General features: G+C 36.5%; 2 long non-coding RNA genes across 3 annotated transcripts in view; one reads left to right on the top strand and one right to left on the bottom strand.

The window, feature by feature from the left end:
- The window catches only part of LOC123606732, a 190,822-nt gene that overhangs the window by 9,351 nt on the left and 165,115 nt on the right, over window positions 1-16,356 (bottom strand). For both annotated transcript variants that reach the window (XR_006716472.1, XR_006716471.1), the window contains exon 8: window positions 9,588-9,731. This is a non-coding gene — a long non-coding RNA (uncharacterized LOC123606732). The remainder of the gene's footprint in view (window positions 1-9,587; window positions 9,732-16,356) is intronic.
- Window positions 1-16,356, top strand: part of LOC123606733 — a 79,582-nt gene that overhangs the window by 21,354 nt on the left and 41,872 nt on the right. The window lies entirely within an intron of this gene.

Genomic DNA, 16,356 nt, shown 5'->3' with positions numbered 1-16,356 from the left:
ATGAAGGCATAATATTTACTGAATAAAAGCAAGGTACATTTGTCTAGATGACATACTTGCATAAAGCTCAAGAACAAGAAAAACTTTGTGATACCTTGTTTGGAAGTATATGCATATATAAAGAAAACTATTTTTTAAGTAACAAAATGTTAAACATAAAATGCATGACAGTGTTGCTGAGGATAAGATGGGGAAAAGCACACTGATGAAAAAACATTTGTAATATTCTTTTATTTTTTTTATTAAAAAAAATTTTTTTTAACGTTTATTTTACTTTTTTTGAGACAGAGAGAGACATAGCATGAACAGGTGAGGGTCAGAGAGAGAGAAGGAGACACAGAATCTGAAACAAGCTCCAGGCTCTGAGCTGTCAGCACAGAGCCCGACGCGGGGCTCGAACTCACAAACCGTGAGATCATGACCTGAGCTGAAGTCGGATGCTTAACCAACTGAGCTATCCAGGCACCCCTGTAATATTCTTTTAAAAATATATTTACGGTGAGTTCAAGAAGGCCCCTTCTTAAAAATATGCTTTCTAACTTATGTAATATTTTTATGTGTAAAATGTAAATTTTTTTATATTAGAAAAGATTATATTTGTTCTTCAAACCAACTCTATGAGGCAGGTGGAGTAGATACAATTGTCCTTTTTTTACAGATAAGGGAAATGATATTTAAGTAATTTACCCAAGGTAAAATTGATGGTAAATTTTGGAGGGGGACTAAAAACATCTTTTCATTAATCAATCAATTAATTAATTTAATAAGCATTTCCTCTGTTACTCCTCCTCTCTGGGAGAGGCACTACCTTCCATCTATAATGACTCAGCTACAAACCTGAGAATCATTCACAATGCTTCCCTATTTCTACTTCTACAACTAATTAGTTACCAATTCCAACTAATATTATCTCCTTAATAGACTTAAGTCAGTTCCCTTCTCATTATTCCCAGGGTCATGACCTTATAGATCAATCTATCTTCATTTTACCCTCAGATTGAGACAACCATCTTCTTACCTTGTCTCCAGTCAATTACTAGTCTTATCTCAATCAAATCCAGTGTCAGAGTGAAAACCAGAGTGCCTGTGTTAACATTTGACTCTGACTTCCATTCCTAATATGCTTTTAATGGCTCCATATTCCCTCCAGGATGAAGTTGATGCTTCTCATTATGGCACTACGAAGCCCTCCACAGCCTGGCTCCTGCTGATGCCTCTAGATTTGTTCCTTACTATTCCACCAGCTCATGCAATACTAACTACTTGCTGGTTTCCAGGACACAGACTCTTTTAAAGACACAGGCCTGGAAATAATTCCTTTTGGAAATCTACATCTTATCAGACATATTACAGCAAACCCACGTTCCACATGAAGAGGAGCTTACAAAAAACTAGGATTTGAGCAGAGTTGTGGTTGACTGGTTGACATAATGCCTCATCTTATAAAATAGAATGAATTTCATTAATTCATTCAATACTTATTAGGTGGCTACTACAGACTAGTCTCTATTTTAGGTCCTGAAATACTTCTGTGAACAAAATAGGTAAGTTCCTACTTTTGTGGAGTCTACATTCTATTTTTAACTATATTTTGCTATAATTATTGATTCACTTAATTTAAAAATTTCCCCCTTTACTATTTCAGAACAACAAAAAAAGATTTTTTTTTTTGGTCTCAAACATTTTTTCCATCTTTTGAAAGCTCACTGGCCTTTAGCACAGTGCGTCTAGTACTGTCTACTGGGTAAATCAGCCCAGTTAAGATATTATCATGACTCCTGTCCCCAAACCTTACACATGCTGCTGCCTCTGCCTGCTGCAATTTTCTACTCCATTCTCTACTCTCTAAACCCAGTTGAATTTATTTACTTAGTTAGCTCTAATGTATCTTTCCAGAGTAAACTCAGTCTGCCATCGCCAGACATCTTTGCCTACCTAATGCACCAGCCCTCCCCCCAAGTACAGAGCAAATCCAATAAAATTGTATCATATTGATTTCTTGCTCAAAATCTTCCATTGGCATCCTATCATGCTTAGAATATAATCCAGAGTCCTTACCATGGTTTTTACAAGATTTTATATCATTTGGCCATTGGCCAACTTTCCTAGTTCATTTCCTTCTAGTCTTCTTACTCCTCCCTCTGTTCCAGTTATGCTGGCCTTCTTGATGTTGTGACACATGCCAAATATGCTCCTGTCCCAGGACCTTTGCATATGCTGTTGTTCTCAGCTTGAAGTGTTCTTCTTCACATACTAGCATGACTTGCTTCCTTACTCCGTTCTAAAATCTGCTCACAACTTGCCTTTATGAAAAGTTTTCCCTAAACCCCCACCTAAAGTAGGGCTTTCCTGTTACTCTCTTTCTTCTTTCCAGACTTTTTAATTTCTTTGTTGTATTTGCCATTATTCTGACATTGCCTTACATATTTGGTTGTTTACTGTAGGTCCCACTCATCATAATATAAACTCTATGAACTCTTGTCTGTTTTGTTCACTGCTAAATCCCAACACCTACAAGTGTGTCTGATAACATAGTAGGTGATCAATAACTGTATTTTGAATGAGTGAATGAATGAATGAATGGCACCAACCACAATAAGCTAGAGTCCCTATAGGTATTAAATCAGAGGGACATGTACTCCTCTATGTCCTCTTATAGCAGGCTGCATCATTGAAAACCTGTTTATTTGCTTCTTTTCCCCACTTTACTGTCACCTGCTAATGCACAGAAACTGTCTTATCTTAATGCTTGGTATACGGTGGGACTAGAGTAGGCGCAATTAACATTTGCCATGAGAAAATGCATTGAGTGTTCTTCACTGTGCAAGGTACTGAGCTAGGTGTTCGGAATTTAAATTTGTTATCAGTCTAGAATAAGCGCCAGTTAGCAAACACAGATAGCCTAATCACATTGACCAACTTCCCCCTTAGTGCTCTCCAGTACTTTCCAGTGCTGCAGAGCTTAATAATTCTTCCCTCTGTTGTTTCCCCTACACTGAGTTCAATTTCTCTACCTTATTACAATAGTAATGACCCCTGTTACAACAGTCTTAAATAAAGCCTTCCTTGTTTAACTTTCTTGAGTGCAATTTTCCTTTGAAAGTTCCCATCATGTGTCTTTGTTCTCTCTTCAGTTTCTGCTGCTCTGTTACATAGTAGGAACCAATTTGTTCATTTCCTTAACCAAAGCTAGTCTCAAACCTGAGTCATGGTATAGACCCCTTTTATAAAGAGGGGTAAAAAATAAACTTCTTGCAGACCTCTAAACCTATGGAAACATATTTTTCTTTAAAATGTATACCACAGTGGGGCACCTGGGTGGCTCAGTCGGTTAAGCATCTGACTTCGGCTCAGGTCATGATCTCATGGTTTGTGAGTTCAAGCCTGCGGGCAGCTCAGAGCCTGGAGCCTGCTTTGGATTCTGTGTCTCCCTCCTTCCCTCTCTGCCCCTCCCCTGTTTGCACGCTGTCTGTCTCTCTCTCTAAATAAATAAACATTAAAAACATTTAAAAAAATTAAAAAATAAAATGTATACCACAAAACAGAACTTTTATAACTGGTATCTTTAAAAAGATTATCATCAAAATGAAAAAATAAATTTCAAACACTATTGTGGAAATTTTGACCCTGAAGTTGCATGTCTTCTTTCCTTCTAAGTTTTCCAGAGATCCTGGGAAAACAGTTTGAGAAACTAGTTAGAACCATGACCAATTTTCTTCCTGGTGAGATAACTATTTTCATGAAAAATATGTGGTAAGAGTTCACCTTGAATTTTAACACACACACACACACACACACACACACACACACACACACATATATATATATATATATATATATTATTGTTTATTTCTTTTTGAGAGAGAGAGACAAGAGCATGAGTGGGGGAGGGGCAAAGAGAAGGAGACACAGAATCCAAAGCAGGCTTCAAACTCAGGTGTCAGCACAGAGCCCGATGTGGGGCTCGAACCCACAAACTGCGATATCATGACCAGTGCCAAAGTTTGATTCTCAACCAACTGAGCCACCCAGGTGCCCTGAATTTTAACTTTCTATTTTGGATTTTGTTTTAATTTTCTATTCTAAAGAAAGTGCTTTAAGAGCCCCCCCCCCAAAAAAAAAAAAACCCAAAAACAAAAAATGGACAGGGAGAATCACTGGCCCACAAAGGAAGTTTCTAGTAAAGAAGCCTGACCTTTAACATCTAAAGCTATAATTGAGAATTTCCTTTATTTGTTTATTTTTAATTTACTCTCTGGTGGGCATATTTAAAGCCCTATAATTTTGCCCTCTAAGTGTGTGAGGTTGGCCATTGATACAAATGGTTTATCAGCCTCTCTACTCTCCTTTTAGAAAGGACTGTTTAATGGCTTTGATGTGTAACAACTGGCAGGTGACAGTCTGGGATTGCTGCATGCTACTTAAACAAATGATTTGCCCATATAGACCCAGGGATTCATGGTATTAAGGTAGCAACATTTACATGAATACTAGGAAAAAACTATAAATAGGTTGATTTTGCTTAAAATGATTTTGCTTTACAAGGTGCTTTTTCAAAGAAAAGTTCCATCTGCATCTTAATTGGTATTAACTTTTAAATACTACTAGGCAGTGTTTTCTTGCTTATCTGTGTATAACATGCAAATAATACATCTGAAAATTTCCTAGGATGAACTATGTAACATATCGTAGGAACACTTAAGACAAATTCCTTATAGATCTTTTCTCCCTCAGATTCATGTTCATTCCTTTACAAAACCAATTACTCAGACAGGTCCTGAACAACACAATAGAGATAACTATTTAATATTTTCCAGCTAGTATTAATAATTTATAATTTCAAAGAACTCAAGCATAATGCATACACTATTTACAGCAATCTGGATGGACATATGGAGGGGAAACTTGCAGAAGGGTATTCAGCACCTAGGACTTTTTGTCAGAAACAGCAGAAGCTGTGGTAGGCAGGCAGGTGGGGTTGGAGGAGAACAGGACCACAGGAAGGCAAGAGCAACTAAATATGTATATTCTGTTCAGGGTTGTGAAAGCCAAGAATGCAAGCTGAAGGAATTCCTGAGATACCAACTCCTGAAAGATTTGTGGATTTCAGATTGTTGATATTAAATCTAAATATACCAGGATGAAATAGTTGGTAGAGTTGGGGTTTGTTTTTTTTTTGTTTGTTTGTTTTTTGCCCTTTATGCAGGTTTTTTTTTTTTTGGCACGTTCCTGGTTGATGCATATAGTATGTGATCCATAAATGTGGATTAACTAAAATACAAGAATCTTCTGGCTCTAATTCTATTGCAAAGCACACATATGTTAGCTTTTCTACTCTGAAGAGAAAGGTAAAATCAGTGTCGTTTAAGGCAGCAGAGGCTTTAATGAGGGTGAGTCATAGCACTCAGGGAGGCAAACCTATTTATTTTTATTACACAACATGTTTAACTGGGACCATTTTAAAAAGGCCAAATGACAGACCGGGGCCAAGATTAGATGCATCCTCAGTAGACAGCTGGCATGCCCTGCCAGAACAGGATTTAGAGGAGTGTAGCTGGTAAGAAATAGCCAACAATTGGGGGAAGGGGGAAGTGGAGAAAAATAAACTCCCTGAAGAAAGTAAAAAAAAAAAAAAAGAAAAAAAAAAGAAAAAGAAAAAAAGAAAAAAGAAACAGGTCACAGTAATTTCCCTCAGGACTAAAATGTGTGACATAGCTTTTGCATTAAATCAGAAATTTCAGAGTAAGAGGAACTAGGAAAGAACCTAAACCATGGGGAATAATGTCGCTATTGTCTTTGGGAGGGCTCAAATAAAAAGTTACTGAGTCTTTTCCAAACCAACTAGCTTAATGGTGTGCTATTTCTCAAAAAGAACTTGCTTCTAGGAAAAAGGAATTAGGTGTGTTTTCCTATTTCACATTTAATTACACTAGTGAATTTGATAACTAATCGGCTAAGGTGCATATGGTGAAAAGAAACTTCCTTGCACTGCAGCAAAAATGTATTCCAACACTTACCAGGTGACCTAATATTGTACATATGACATCATGGAAGCAAATTAATTGTTGGCCATTCCCAAAAGTTACGATGCTGTTTCTAGCTTCCTCTAAAAATGACTGTCCTATCTGTAGTCAGTCTTTGCATGGATGTCACTTGAATTTAAACTAAGCAGGGCGCCTGGGTGGTTCAGTTGGTTAAGCCTCTGACTCTTGGTTTCAGCTGAGGTCAGGACCTCACACTTTCATGAGTTCAAGCCCCACATTGGGCTCTGCACTGGCAGCACAGCGCCTGCTTGGGACTCTCTCTCTCTTCCTCTCTCTTTGCCCCTCCCCAGCTCATGCTGTCTCTGTCTCTCTCAAAATAAATAAACTTAAAAAAAAATAACTAAGCAATAGTTTAGTGCATGAGCTTGCATTTGGGCTTTGAGGATCTTCCCTTGAACACATTTTTTTAAACTTTTTTCCAGAAGCTATATAAAAAAATTGTCCAAGCTTAAAACAAGTGAAGAGCTACCCAGAAATGAATGGTGTACTTCTGAGATGCATGAATCCAAGAGTCAAAGGTTTCATGTACTAAATGAACATAGAAAAGAGGCAAAGATGTCTTCTGGATCCGAACTACGGAAGTTTCAGGGGAAGTTGGAGTTGCACTGTATACCAGAACACTGCGAGAGAGAGACGGGGCTCTGTGCCCAAGTCCTGAGCGATACAGGGGAAAGAGGCGGTGCCTCTGTATTGTCAGAAACTCAATAAATTTTTGTTGACATAATAAGGATGACTTTTGATATGGCAGTTATGAATAATTCTGCACAGTACAAAAGTTGCTACAGAAAGTTAAATTTAACTATAAAATCATACAGAAATTTTCCAATAAGTTGAAAGTTGTGTAGTTGTAATGTCTCAATGCATTACATTTGGGGGGAGGATGGAGGAAACAAAATGGAGAGAACAATATAAAGTGATTTTTAAAAATTAAAGCATAAAAGATGACAAGTTTGTTAGATGTTATATGATGACTTTCTCATTCAGAACTACTTAAAGATAATTGTTTCTTTGATGAAATACATATTTTCCACATATACATATATATTTGATGTATATCCTCATGTATATTTTTCCTAACAGTGAACAAAATGAGTCTTTATAAGTTAAAAAAAAATCTAAATATAAACAATATAATGCATTCCTAGCAAACTGTTGCTGTGAAATATGAACGGTATAGGTCAATGACTATATCAAAAAAACTAAGATTTTGAGAATATGTATCTATTTAATACATAAATCCATATACTTATGGCACAGAGCATTGATTTAAATGTGGGGAAAGATCTCCTTAAAGCAAATAATTTCAGGTCACTTTGTGTGTAGAAAGATGATTCTTAAGGCAGTCCCTCAAATAACAAGGAGAGAAAAAGGGGGATAATTTAATTAAGGTGCTTTAAAAAATTTTTTAGTTTCCTAGCATGGCTGCTGACAGTGGAGCCCAGAGTAAGTAAACAGAAAGTAAGGAGGAGAAGTGTGAAGAATGTAGGAAGAGAGGACCTAGGGAGATTGTCTTAGCCATTGGGAAATTGCTAGGGAACGTGAAAGAACAAGGGATTTCATCTTGAACTAGAAGTTGTCTGTTATGCAATCCTAAAAACATAAACCTTGTCTTTGTCTTCAGATTTTCAGGGTTCGGTAGAGACTTTGTCAGTTTTTTATCACAAAAATATTTTGATATACACTATAGTAAATTGAGCTTCAGAGGGACAACTATATTTATTTTTAGCATACACTGCTTTGACAGTCCAAAAAAGTTTTTATTATGGAAAATTTCAATAACATAACAAGGTAGAGATTAATATAATTAACTTATCATCTAACTTAAAAAATGGTCAACTCATAGTTGATTTTGCTTTATAAAATCCACTACATCCTCCACTGCCTGCCTGCCTTGGACTATTGTGAAGCAAATGCCAAACATCGTATGATTTTATTCATAAATATTTCAGTGTATTTCTTTAAACTATAAGGACTTAACAAAAAAACTCATGATACCATTATCCTGCATAAATTTTTTATCAATATTTACCAAATATTTAACCAATAATTTCTTTTCATAATCATCTAGTCACTGTTCAACTTTTCCTAATTGTCTCATAAGTGTTTTTAACTCTTTCAAGGTCAGATCCATATGAGGTCCAAATTTTGCAACTGATCGATGTATGTCTTCTCCTTCTTTTACTCCAAAGCTTTCCTTTCCATGTCTCTCTTTTAATTCCTATAAATTTACATTTTTATGAAAATGGGCTATATGTCCATTAGAGTCTAGATTGTGCATGACTAGTAAATTATAAAAAAATTTTGAATTTTGCCAATTAGATGAGAAAATATATCTCAGTGGATTTTAACTTATTACATGTGATACTGAGCATCATTTCACATATTTGAGAGCCACATGCCTTGATTTCTTTTTTGTGATCTTACTACTCATATCTCTTGTCCATTATTCTATTGTGTTGTTGATTATTTTCTTCTCTACTTTTATAAGTCTTTTATGTATTAAGGATATTAATTCTTTGGGACATAAATTGCAAATATTTTTGTCCAAGTGTGTCATTTGTCTTTTATTTTGGTGTGGTGGTTGTGTGTGTGTGTGTGTGTGTGTGTGTGTGTTCTTGATACACAAATAAAAATTTATTTTTATGTAGTCCACTATGTTAGAGTCTACATAGCGTAAAGAGCCTGGCTCAAATCTCTCTTCTCCTAGAGCTAAGATATTATTATCTCTGAGTTTTTCTTCCTTTCCTTTTTAATCTCAGTTTCATTGAGGTATAATGAACAAATATAATAATAATAAATCGTGGTAATTTGATATATGTATACATTGTGAAAAGATTCCTCCCCCCCATCTAGTTAATTAGTACAACCATCACCTCACATATTTATCTCTTTTTGGGTGTATATGAGAAGAGTTAGGTCTATTCTCATTGCAAGTTTCATTATACAATAGAGTGTTATCAACTATATATATTTATTTGTGGAATGAATTTGATAAGCTGATGCTATCTACTGTAGCACTTTTGTGAGCATGAAATAAGCCTACCTGTGTAAAACTCCATCACTTGCTGGCTATTATAAAATAGCTGTTCAATAAATACTAGTTCTCTCTTCCCAACACCCTTTTCTACGCTATATGTACACAGCCTAATGATACGGAATGAATCATGTCTTTGCCTTGAGATTCTAGGGAAGAATAGCTTTTCCTCGGGTAAGGTCAGTGGATGTCAAATACTGTCCCAGGAAGCTGAGCTGCATCTCTTAACCTTTTCCAGATTATAAAAAATCTCCTTGGATTGCCAAAATGAACTGGGATATTTACTGGCTCTTATGAAGCATGACTTATCAGGTTAATTTAAGAGCTCAAGTGTTTCAGAGGACATTCGTCAGTTGGGTTAGAAACATCTTATTAACCAGCAGAACTTATCATACCATTACCTGGCTCTATAATTAGAGGTTACTAGGAGTAATGGGGAGAAATTAATAAGGTAACAATAAAAATAACAATGAAGATTACTCTTCTGATGAATGCAAAAATTGATGTACCTTTCAAGGCTGCAAGAAGCTCTAGATGATTGTGTAGGACGATGTCTGCTTCTAAGGAGACATAATATAAATGCCCACCATCCACTGTGTGGATGAGTTATGAAAATTGGATCCAGGCTGATCTGAAGAGTTCTGGGAAAATCTCTAGAAAGAAAGAAACGTTGAGATAAAACAAATTAATAAGTGAGACATATATATTTAACTTCAGAAAATAATTATTTAGGGACAGTTATTAACACATATTTAAGAATGATGGAGATGGGGTGCCTGGGTGGCTCAGTCAGTTAAGTGTCAGACTTCGGCTCAGGTCATGATCTCATGGTTCGTGAGTTTGAACCCCGCGATGGGCTCTGTGCTGACAGCTTGGAGCCTGGAGCCTACTTCGGATTCTGTGTCTCCCTCTCTCTCTGTCCCTCCCCTGCTCGCTCTCTGTCTCTCTGTCAAAATAAATAAACATTAAAGAATTTAAAAAAAAGAATGATGGAGATAATTACATATGAATCCCTTCTCATTAAATTAGGTTTTGAAGGATCTTTACTTGAAATCTTCTTGTTATCAGTTAGACAGTAGTCTTCATTTTAGCCATTTCACTGATCACCATAGAATTAACCCCTCAAATTATTCCGGGTAAGTATGGATTTACATTATAAACTACAAAAGTTGGTCTACAGACATGACAGACATGGCAAAAGAAATTAACACTTCAAAACACTACCAATTTAGTGACCTACTTTTAAGGAAGATTAACCTATAGTGAGGATGTGAAACTAAATTAAATTCCAGTTAAATACAAATATTTTTCTTCACATACCGAGTCATCTGATTCAGACCCCGCAGGGTGCAGTGTTACCTTGCTTGGTGAACTGCATAATTATTTATGGAGTTTCTCAGCATAAAGCTTACCCCTTATCTAACTTTACACAGGCAGTCTAGTTAGTGACTCTCATAGAGATACCCTGCTGCATAATATGGTCCCACATGGTAGGTCAGGGCCCAGATGCCCCTTTTTCCATTCTTTGTTGATGGTTTGAAAATATCAGGACAATGACTGCATGCCACATTGGTTTCATAATTCCTAATCTAATGTCTCTACAGGGGGCTCTAATTCCATATAATGTGTATAAAACACAGAGATAATTGTTACTTATTATTGAGAATGGAGGTTCAAGGACCTATTGTGAAGCTTTGTACTTATTGATGGAATTCTAAAACTAGGTTATAAAAAAGTCATTTCTTGATGAAACATTAATGATAAATAACAAGCCTTCAGGAGGCTAAAATACTTAACACTCAAAGACATTTCCATTTGAAGCATTTTAAGAATATGAACTAATGGAATGCAAATTGTATTTCTCATAGGGTACAATATTAGTTCTACGATGAAACTGATTCAGTGTTAATTGAATGAAATCTTTTAAGTTCTTAAAAGTAACAATTTGTATGTGTTTTAAAGAGAATGATTTTTGACTTAGATAATGTATATGGTTGACATTAGGCCAATTAGACATGTTTCTCTTGCTTAAGAATAGGGGAAGAGAAAAACTTCATAGAAACAGTGGTGAGAACATTTTCTTACTGCCTAAAGTAGAAATGAATCAGAAAAGAGAAATACGGGATACTGTTGTCATCTAAGGGAAAGCCTCCTGGAGCCAGAAAGAACCTGATAAAGTCAAGATTAAGTTGCCCATTTTCTTTGAAGGTTGTAACATTATCCTAAACATAGCTTTAAGAAAATTCTGTAGAATAACCGGGATGCATAAAAGTTTGAGGGACTAATGCCAGGTTGTCAATGTATTAATTTGCAGTTAGAATGGGGACAATCATATGGGACTAGAATACTCAATTGTATTCTAGTATTGTATTCTCTCTCTATAATCAAGCTCTATAGTTAAAACTAAATCATAATCAAGAAGATGCTATTTCAGAGTAGAATCTGAACAAAAAGAGTTAAATGAATTAAATATGGAATTGCTGGGGCGCCTGGGTGGCGCAGTCGGTTAAGCGTCCGACTTCAGCCAGGTCACGATCTCGCGGTCCGGGAGTTCGAGCCCCGCGTCAGGCTCTGGGCTGATGGCTCAGAGCCTGGAGCCTGTTTCCGATTCTGTGTCTCCCTCTCTCTCTGCCCCTCCCCCGTTCATGCTCTGTCTCTCTCTGTCCCAAAAAAATAAATAAACGTTGAAAAAAAAATTTAAAAAAAAATATGGAATTGCTTCATACTAAGGTGTCTTAACACTCCCCTCTCACGAAGTAAGGGGTTTGCCAATGGCACTGAAATCAGTAAAGTTCATCAGCTATCACCACCTCTATCCATCTACACTGGAGGAATAGCCTTGCCATTTGGATTGAAGATACCTGATGGCTAAGGGCTCTTTCTCTACCAGAGTGTTTGAATGGGCACTTCTAGCAGCAGCCTATATAACTCTCTTTCTATTTCTGTGCTGATGAGTTTCCTTGTTGATGGACATATTACTTTTGTGTGTGTGTGTGTGTGTGTGTGTGTGTGTGTACGTGTATGTGCAATGCACATGTGTATAATCAGACTGGAGTAAGCCTGGTTGTATGGCCTATCAGTCATCCTGTCTCTTTCCAGTGACTGCTTATATCTTTACCAATTTATTACTTGTTGCTTTTAAAATTTACTTCTCTGTGGACAAGTTCACTTATTTCCAAGATCTTTGAGGGACATCTCAAATGTTATTTGTCAGATGTTATTCTATACTGTCTCTTAGCAAAATAAACAAAGGATAAATGGCTGTGGCATAACAAAATTCTGATAATTAATAAAACTGTTCTACCTCTTCAGCAAATAAACTTTTTTTTTTAGTAGTGCTAAACAAATTTCCATTTGATGGTACAATGATTTAGTATAATGAATAATTTGAATTATCTGTGGTTGTAACTATCTGTTGAATGATTTAAAGCATAAGAGCACCACTCATATAAATCCTATATAATCATCATATGAGCTGACATAATATCAGGGAAAAAATTCGACATTTGTTCCCAAGCTTGGGCTCCATATTGTCTCCACTTAGTCCTTTGTCCTAGTTTGTTCTGAATGTAAGCTTTATAACATTATTATGAACAAAAAAAAAAATGCTATCTTCTTATTGCATATAAAAGAAAAGTGGAGTCTTAACCAGTAAAAACAAGCTATCCCATCTAATTTTTTCACAAACTGTGATCCTGGGATTTGTATGAAAGTATCACTGGACGATGCTGAATAATACTGCATGAGCGAGGGCTTGCGTGTAGTACTTTGAATTACCTCATGATATTTGCTTTAAGAAGATCAACTCTGCTTTCTAAATTCTATTAAAAAATCAATTTGGTTGCTAAAATCAGGACTCTCATTTAAAATTTTTTCAAGACATTAGTCAATCCCTTTGTGAATAACTAATTCTTTATGGGCAATATCAGCACTTTAGAAGTTATCTTATTGAAACCACAATGCTAGCTGGCAACAGAGTGCTTTCTTGCATCACCTCTAGTATAGTAGATAGAATCCTGAGCTAAGAGTTAAAAGATCTAGATTTTAATCCTGATCAACCCTATGATTGCAAACAAATTATTTAATCCTTGTCTATTGGTCTCTGTCATGGGTTGAATTGTATCCCCTCAAATTCATATGTTGAAATCCTAAGCCTTAGTACCTCAGAATACGACCTTATTGGAGATAGAATCTTTACAGAGGAATCAAGTTAAAAATGAGGCCATGGGATAGACTCTAATCCGATAGGATGGATGTTCTTTTAAGAAGGGAAAATTTGAATAGAGACATACAGCGAGAACTATGCAAACATAAAACTAGGGCAGAGCCCTGGATCAGATCTTTCCCTCATGGCCCTCAAAAGGAACTGGCACTGACAACAACTTGATATCAGACTTCAGAAATTTGAAACAATAAGTTTTTGTTGTTTAAGTCACTCAGTTTGTGGTACTTTGTTATGGCAGCCCTAGCAAACTAATACAGCTTCTTTAATGCCAAGAGGTAACAATGAAATCCTTCTAGATCAGCCCTCCAGAACTTTTAGCTTCTCTTGTGCTTTAATGAAATTATTCTCCTATCTCTGTGCTGTTACAATCATATTTCTGAAATGCAGATCTGGTCTTGTCCGTGTCTTGCTTAAAGCTCTTCAATGAAACACCTACAGAGTTAAGTAAGATTCATTCCCCCACATATGGCAGACAGTGCTTTTCATGGTCTGATCCAAAGCCACCTTTTCAGGTAAGCTTTTTGACCCCTAAATGTCATTGTTGTCCATTTTCTCCCTGAAGAGTCCTGCCCTTTCCTTCAGTTTGGAGATGGTGACCAAGTGCAAGGGAATTTTGGGAACAGGAGCCTCGGCAGTGTTGGAGATTACAAGGGAGAGGAGATGTGAAATGGGAGGAAGAAAGAAAAAATGGTAATATCACATAGTCTTTGTGTAAAACTTCACTGATTAATGTTTTGGTCCAAACAAAATAAATTTGAAGGTATATACTCAGATTTTTTGTGTTGTCAAAAATTTTCCAAACTTCCGATGGCATGAATTGCTACTCTGTGAAATATTTTTAAAATTAAAATGTAACGTTTTATATATGAAGGCAGATACCTTAATAAAGCTTTTCTATGTGCCCAGTCAAGACTAGTAAGCTTTGCTCAATGTTGACCTAGTACACTGTCTAAACCTCTTCTCGTCATCATGCATTGCAGGAGGCAAATACACAAGACTGTCAGCTATTTGAAGTCAAGGATCACATTGTAATTATTTCTTCCAATTTACTATATATAGCAAAATAAGTAACTTTAATATAATTTTTAAGATATTAAAGTATAAATAATTTTCTAAGAAATTACTATAGTATTGTCATATACCAGCTGTTCATATACAACTCCAAAATTGCATGGAAGAATCAAAACCTATCTTTTAAATTTTTTTAAAAATTTATTTTAGAGAGAGATAAAGAGCAAGCAAGAGGGGGAGAGGGGAAAAGGGAGAGAGAGAATCTTCTTTTTTTTTGACATTTATTTATTTTTGAGAGACAGAGAGAGACAGAGCATGAGCAGGGGAGGGGGAGAGAGAAAGTGAGAGAGAGAGAGAGAGACACAGAATCTGAAGCAGCCTCCTGGCTCTGAGATGTTTGTTAGCACAGAGCCTGATGCAGGACTCAAAGTCACAAACTGCGAGACCATGACCTGAGGCTGAAGTCGGATGCTCAACCAACTGAGCCCCCCAGATGCCCTTAGGAGAGAGAGAATCTTAAGCAGGCTCCACTCGCAGAGTGGATCCCGACACAGGGTAGAATCTCATGTCTCTGGGATCATGACCTGAGCCAAAATCAAGAGTTGGATGCTCTAGGCTCCATGCTGACAGCACGGAACCTTCTTGGGATTCTCTCTCTCCCTCTCTCTCTCTGCCCTTTCCCTGCTCACTTGCTCTCTCCCTCACTCTCTCTTTCCCTCTCTCAAAATAAATAAAAACTTTAAAAAGGGGCTCAGATGCTCAACTGACTGAGCCACTCAGGTGCCCCCTCAAAATCTTTCTTTAAATATAAAAGTCCCTGCTACTGCTCACTTATGGGAATGAGCCCAAGAGAAACAGCCCAATTGCAAGTCAACCCCTGGTTCTCGAGGTTCACTGTTGAAGTCACTGTTGTTTTTTTTCTTTTTGCATAGCAGCCTTAAAGGCCCTACTTTCAGCTGCCAACTGTAGAAGACTGCCTACTCTTTGGGATGCCCTTTATCACCACCATTGGCCATGATACTCCATAATAATTTTGTTTGTACCATCCCAAACACACCTTCCAAATCCATCTAGCCATTCTCCTGTGACTCAATAACCAATATAGACAGAAACTTCATTTTAGAGATAAAGATGATAACTGGAGTATACTTAGGGAGAGAAATGGCTTTGTTCACAGTCTATCAAGTCCTTTATATTTAGTATCATGTGACAATGCCTTTGGAATTTTAGGGGACCCAGTTAGTATGCAATTATATCAAAATGGAAAAGATTATCAGCAGCAGAAAGGAATTTAGGGATAGAGTTGGGGAAGTACAGGGTTGGGGAAGAATAGGGTTGGGGAAGATGAAAAGTGTGGAGGCTGTAAATGGGAAAAAGAAAAAAAAGGGCAGAGCTCATAATTCACCCAGGTCCTGTGTATATATTTCTTGACTGCTCAGATGAAAATTAAATTATGGGTGGGGGGGGAGGTTATATTGAAGCACAAACCCTCTGAATTTTAGCAGCTTAATTGGTAGCTTTTTAAAAACTGGAAAAAGTTTTAAAATTACAAATCCAAATTCTATGAAATAGAACCATTTTAGTGCTTCCAGACCCTATTAAGTTTTAACATTTTTTCCTGAACTAAGTGTGGAAGATTAAGGTAACATAATTTGGCTCCTGGGTCAGCCTTGGCATTCTTCACCTTGCCCAGATGTATATGATTACATTTTCTATTATGTGAGCCATGGGGACATATGGTATTTTCATCAAAAAGTGATGAAAGAAAACATCTTTAGGAAAGTTGAAAATATTGCTTAACTTAGGAAACAAGTTTCTGAGACTGTTTTCTTTCTCTTTCTTTCTTTCTTTCTTTCTTTCTTTCTTTCTTTCTTTCTTTCTTTCTTTCTTTTTTTCTTCTGCTTGGCTACCTGGCAGTCTTAGTGTAGCATGTGTGTGTGGAGTGTTGACGGATGGGGTACAGTTAGAGAATAAGCAAACAAATCAACCAAAAATACATAACTCACAAGACGTTGTTGAATTCTAGATTATGATTTACACAA

Source organism: Leopardus geoffroyi, chromosome A2, assembly GCF_018350155.1.
Source record: "Leopardus geoffroyi isolate Oge1 chromosome A2, O.geoffroyi_Oge1_pat1.0, whole genome shotgun sequence".
Taxonomy (NCBI): Eukaryota; Metazoa; Chordata; class Mammalia; order Carnivora; family Felidae; genus Leopardus; species Leopardus geoffroyi.
This window is presented reverse-complemented; position numbering and strand designations above follow the sequence as displayed.